The sequence below is a fragment of the Panthera leo genome, chromosome A1, assembly GCF_018350215.1.
Source record: "Panthera leo isolate Ple1 chromosome A1, P.leo_Ple1_pat1.1, whole genome shotgun sequence".
Taxonomy (NCBI): Eukaryota; Metazoa; Chordata; class Mammalia; order Carnivora; family Felidae; genus Panthera; species Panthera leo.
Window position 1 is genome coordinate 142,841,925 of NC_056679.1, and position 6,897 is coordinate 142,848,821.

Consider the following 6,897-nt stretch of genomic DNA (forward strand, 5'->3'; position numbering starts at 1 on the left):
AGGGCCTCTGCATAGAGGTCCTCCAGCTCCTTACTGTCCAGTAATGCTGTGCTACATTCTTTGGAAGGTCATCAAGAATAGCAACACGTGGTGCACCTGAGTCGTTCAGTCAGTTAAGCATCTGGTTTTGGCTCTCATGGTTCTTGAATTCGAGCCCCACATCGGGCTCTCTGCTGTCAGTGCAGAGCCCGCTTCAGATCTTCTGCCCATCTCAAGTGTCTGTCCCTACTCCACTTGGGTTCTTTCTATTTCAAAAATAAACGTTAAAAAAAAGAATAATAGCGAAACTTGTTTTTAGGGTGAATTTGAGATTTTAAAATAACCAGAAGTCACTGAACACCAAACCTATTGATTCATTCAGGCAACCAAGCTAGGTGCTTGAGGAAGATGGGACAACAATGAGTCTTCTTCTCTTACATGATTTGTATGATGACTCCAAGGGCAATCCCAAGGAAGTGAAGCAAAAAATGTTTTGAGCAATGGCAGGGTTATTGAAGTAAGTGATTATTTTCAAAAATGATTTTACTTAAAGGTGTTAGGTCCTTAAAAACAAAAAAGGTGTTAGGATCTAGAATGTTCTTAAATGTGTCTTTATGATCACAAACAGCTAAATTATAAATTACTTAAAGACAAGGACAATTTGCTGTGCTTCATATATTTTTCCTTAAAGTATTTAGCACTGTGCTAGGCATAATAATAGATGCTCAATGAAATTCTTATTTTTGATTGTTAAAATGAGTAAAAATAAATCAACGGTTTTAGAAGACTTTTGAGAAAGTCTGTTCTAATCTATCTTGGTCTAATATTTTCTTGATTTATGTTTGTGTTAGTTGCCATGTGCCAATATCTCTCTGCTTTTTCCAAAACAATGTATCAATTTGTGACAATTAGTAAAATTAAAAATAATGTACCTGTGATAGTGTTTGAATATTTAAAACATCATGGACATTCTTTGGAAAATAATAGCAAACATTTATTCCTTATTATGTTCCAGGCTATTGCTTCACTCTTGTTCTCACACTTTATCTATCTATCTATCTGTGTATCCATTCATCCACATTCATTTGTCCTTTACAGGGATTAAATAATGAGATCATGGTTTTAACACAGTAATTTATGTAGGAGGAAACTAGAGCTAAGTTAACTTGCCTGAGGTCACACAGTTAGTAAACGACAGAACTGGGATTTGAACCTACATGTGTGGCTCTGGGATCCATGTTCACAACTACTATACTTCACAACCTCTATCACGTGCACAGTGGCTGCTTTTATCAGATTTTTATCCAAATTTTTCTGTTGTGAAGTTTCATGTATTTTTATCAGCTTTGCTTAATATGAATCAGCCTTTCAATCCTATTTCTGTAAAGTAGATAACCTGGAACTCATTAAAATGTTGCCATTTTAGGGCACCTGGATGGCTCAGTGAGTTAGCATCCAACTTCAGCTCAGATCATGATCTCATAGTTGGTGAGTTCGAGCCCCACATCAGGCTCTCTGCTGTCAGTCTGGAGCCTGCTTGGGACCTTCTGTCCCACCCACCCCCCCACCCCGTGCCTCCCCTGCTCCCACTCTCTCCTTCTATAAATAAATAAATAAAATGTTGCCACTCTACCCATAATACATAACCCCAGCATGCTGAAAATTAAAAGGTGAACCATTTACCATCATCTCAAGGCCTTGGGGGTCCTTGAGGATGACTAATAAAAATCACTAAATATGTGCCTGAATATTTTGCTGGCATCCCCAACCAGGACCAGCCAGTCTCTGTTTGGACTTTCCCAGTAGTAACTCACTACCGTGCAAGATCACATATTCTTTCTTAAGATATATTTCATTCTTTGGAAATTATTGTATTCATTAACCGGAAACCTACTTATCAACAACTTTTGCCTGTTTGTCCACATGTTAGTCTCTGGGACTATAAACAAATGGGTGGTCTCTTCCATGTGATAGCTCTTCAAAAATTTAAAGGTAAGTGTCACGCTTCCCTAGACTTACTCCTCCTCATTTCCTCCAACCAAAGGCATAGACTTGTAAGATGTGCCTTGCCATACTAGCACTGTGATAGTGGACAGTTAACTTTTCTGTCTTAATTTCCTCCTCTGTTAAATGAGGATAACAATAGAACCATCCTCATTGGAGTACTATGAGGATTGAGTGAACAGTTAGGATTGAGACAGGAACAGTGTCTGGAATATAGTAAGCACTCAGTGTACACTGTGTAGTGTAATATAATTACGTGACTTTGTTTCCAATCCCTTCATCCTCATTGTGACTCTCTTCTGGCCACACTCCAGCATCAAAGCCTCTGCATAAATTTAGTGCCTGGTCCTGAACACCACACTCCAGGAGTGGATGCTTGGACAACAGCTTGTTTGACAGATGAAGTTTATGTGAAAAGGAAAGTGGATGGCATCAGGCAAAAAGCAAGAACTGAGAGGCTACATCTGGAAGGGGAGCTATCTTTCACTGTAAGCCCCTTCCTTGGGTCTACATCCGTACAATTAAAACCTTCATTTTGTTTCAGGCCATATGGTTTAGAAGCAATGTAACAAATAAACATGAATTATATATGGTAGGTGGTAAAGAGGTGACATTAAACCTGGGTCCCTCAGTCTGTAACAACTAAAAATCACTTAAGAACCATATATGCTAAGAGCAGTCCATTTAGGCTTTTAGGAAGAGGAAAGTCATTCATCTACTTTGCAGATTAATAACTGTGGTCTATAGACCAAATATACATAAATACGAATAAATCTATACGTGCTTATAAAGAGAAAGACACGATATTGTAAGAGGCATAGTTGTTCTAAATTGATTAATAAATGCTGTATAATCCCAGTGAAAAATATCAGCAGGATTGAGGGGAAATAGACATGCAAACTCTCAGGTTCATATTAGGGGGAAAAAAATAGGGGTTATGGGAAAATTAGAAAAAGATAGGTAGTGAGGAAGGTGTAGCCTTGCCAAATAATCGCTATATGTAACATAGGTGGATATGTGCATTAAAAAAAATAAAGATCTGGGGTGCCTGAGTGGTTAAGCGCCTGACTCTTGATTTCAGCTCAGGTCATGATCTCATGGTTTGTGAGTTCAAGCTCTGCGTCAGGCTCTGTGCTGACAGCATGGGATTCTGTCTCTCCCTCTCTCTGCTCCCCTCTGCTCATGCTCGCTCTCTCTCTCAAAAATAAATACTTTTTTTTAAAAAAAGATCAATGGAAGTTAATGTACGATAAAGAGGGCATTTCAGGTTAGTGAGGAAAAGCTGGATTGTTTAGTAATGATGGATATTTGGTCAATCATATGGAAAGAAAAAGTTGAAACTCTTAAAACAAGTTCATGCTTGATCTACATTTTAAACATAAATCCATAAAAGAAGAAAAACATAAATTTTACCAAACAAAAAATTTAAATGTATGCACAAAACCCAAAATACTTTATAAACAAAAATGAAGTCAAATGGGAATAATGTGTAACAAGGATTAATAACTGCCATTGCAGGACTGGGTCTTGAGCTATCTTAGTTCAACCCTCTCCCCATGCATGCAGATAACGTGAAGGTGGGGCTCACCTATGAGACTGGCATCCAGAACTCCATTTCACCGCATTTTCTTGCACTTGCAAGAATTATGAGAGGGAGATGTATGCAGCTGGGGGCCAAGCAAAGCTTGGGGTCAGCACTAGCATCATCACCATTGCTTGACAATCACTATTCCAGTGTAGGATAGGATATGTGAATCAGCTGCCCCAGGAAGCACAGTGCACCTGGTAGAGGTGAGGTTCCAGGCAGTGGGTCTGCAGGCACTGGCCGAGAGTTCAGACAGCTCTGAACATTGACACATTATCTCATAACGTGGTACCTGGCAGGACCAGCTTGACTCTTCCTTCCCCAGGCAGCAGATCCTCTCCCTTGCTGGGCAACTTCTGGGGATCAATTCTCAGCTCCTGCCCCGCCCACTTGCACATCATATGGCCTCCTCCCCATTTCCCTCAATGCCCACACATTATAAGGTTTTCAGAGAAACCCTCTTTTCCTCTTGCTCTAAGGGTTATAATAGGACTGTAGACCAAAATCAAGAGAAAAATGAGGTTCATTTTCCTAAAAGACATCTTTATTGAAGGTAGGAAAATATTTGCCTTATATCTTTGCAGTGCAGGAAAAGGGAAAGGGGTAATAAATTTACAGATTAAAGCAATCTGAATGCTAATATCCTGCCACAAATATTGCATACATTAGATAAACTAGGAGAGAATTTCCTTACCCTGTAGATTAGGAAATACATTTCCTTCACCTATGAAATGTTGACGAAGATATACAACACATTCAGAATTAGATAAATGCATATTAAAACAATGAAATATCTTTGTCTACTTACCATTGGTAAAAAGCAAAAAATTGACAATACCTTATGGTTATGAGGGCATAGTGAAAAAGACACTACCACACATAGGCTTTTTGTAGAAGTGTAAACTAATACAAACTGTTTGAAAAGATTGACCACGTCTATTAAAATTTAGAATTCACATACTCTTGGGGCACCTGGGTGTCTCAGTTGATTGAGTGTCTGACTTGGGCTCAGGTCACGATCTCATGGTTCATGGATTTAAGCCTCACATCAGGCTTGCTGCTGTCACCGTGGAACTGTAATGGGACTGAGGTTCATACAGAGAGTCGTGACACTGAGGCTTTTCTTTCCAGAAAGCAACTTTATTTGTACCAGCACAGGCTCAGTGGGTTTGTACCCAAAATACTGAGCCCCAAGCTTGGGGGTAGGGGGGCGGTATATGTAACCTTTTATACAATTTCTACCTCTTTGTCCCCTGTACATGGTAACATAGAGACATATAGTCTGATTGGGCAATTTATGTTACAGAGTTATGAGGAATGTCACATATGCACATAGAGCCAGATTGCCCTCCCCTGTCTTGAGGTTTTCACCACATTCCTTAAGGCAGGGCTCTACCATAGAACCTGCGTGGGATTCTCTCTCTCCCTCTCTCTCTGCCCCTCCCCAGCTCATGCTGTCTCTCTCAAAAGTAAAATAAACATTAAAAAAAAAAAAAGGCAAAGAATTCATGCACTCTTAAACAAGCAATGTCATTTCTAGGAATGTAACCTATATTTATTTTCTTATTTGTGCAAAAGTGCATATCTGGAAATTACCAAAATGTCCATAATGAAACATTAGTTGAGTGAATTAAGGAACATCTACAGGACAATAAACCATGGAGCCATTAAAAGAATGCGCTAAGTCAACACGTACTGAAATGGAAAGATCTCCTATATATACTATTAAATGAAAGTGTGCTCCTGTTGTGTTTGTGGAGGATATTTCCAGGAGGAATCCTTCCCTCCTACGAAAAGGAGACTAGGGACTGAAACTGTTGCCAGGTGAACTGGGGAGATGCCAGGTGTCATCACAAGAAAGAATTCAAGGACAGACACGCAACACAAAGTCTGTGAAAGCAAAAGTACACTCTTAAGATGTGAGTGGAGAACTCAAGAAAGAGAGAACTCTTGCCTTGGGGTTTGGGTTTCTATCTTTCACTGACAGTCTTTAACTAAGGGATGAAATATTCATTACCTGGGGCAGGGATTTCTTGGAAGCAGGGGTGTCCTTTCTTTCCTTACTTTCCTTTCTTTCCTGTCGTGGCACCCACCATCTTGGGCCTGTCTGGCTTGATCTGGCTTCTTGTGGAGTGCTGCCAGGACAGAGCTCTGATTTTCCCAATAGCTGCCCATGACCTCCTCTTTGGTAGCCCCAGGGTAACCTTTTAGAACCTAACCTACTGCCTACCCTAACAAAACTATGGTGTAGTGGGAAGACTTCCTTTTCTCTGATACTTTTTTTAGTATCTTAATGTGTTAATAAGGGTGGTTATTAATACTTTTTCAAAAAAATTAATTAACTTTAAACTTTGTATTGAGGTGCCTGGGTGCCTCAGTCAGTCCAACTGTCCAACTCAGTTTCAGCTCAGGTCATGATCTCAAGGTTTGTGAGTTTGAGCCCCGTGTAGGGCTCCACGCTGCCAGTGCAGAGCCAGCTTGGGATTCTCTATCTCTCCCTCTCTCTGCCATGCTCTCCCTTTCTCTCAAAAATAAGTAAATAAATAAACTTAAAAAGAGAAAAACTAACAAAATTTATATCAAGATTTCTAATTGCAAGAGGATAAATATTGATAGGAAAAATATAGGATAAAATAGGCAGAGAGGGAAAAGTTAGGACCTGAGGTTCCTGGGTGGGGAAAAACATATTTTAGAACAATGCTGGGAGCATCTGACCACAGCAAAACCCCTAGGGCGTAAGTTTCCTCTTAAGAATTTAACGGACACCACCTACTCCCCCTCAGGTTTCCCTCAGGAATTTGACAAAAGACCTATCTTTAGTTAGACCATAAAACATATGACCCAGGGGCGCCTGGGTGGCTCAGTCGGTTGAGCGTCCGACTTCGGATCAGGTCATGATCTCACGGTTCGTGGGTTCGAGCCCCGCATCGGGCTCTGTGCTGACCGCTTGCTCAGAGCCTGAAGCCTGCTTCCGATTCTGTGTCTCCTACTCTCTCTGCCCCTCCCCCGTTCACGGTTTGTCTCACTCTGTTTCTCAAAAATAAAAAAATGTAAAAAAAAAAAAAAAAAAAAAAACATATGACCCACAAGGACTGATTTGGCCATAAACCATGCCTCATACAACGGAAATGAGCCAATCAAAAAGAAATGACTTGGCATTTAGAGTTACCTAGACAATAAGGATAGGACCTGAGAAGAAACAGGGGAGAAGGAATAAGGGGGAAGGGAAGGGAGGTGCCAACCAAAACCTTAAAAAAGAAAATCCCTTGCCTTTTGTCCTGGGCATTTACTTTCTTTTTTTTTTTTTTTTTTAACTTTTATTTATTTTT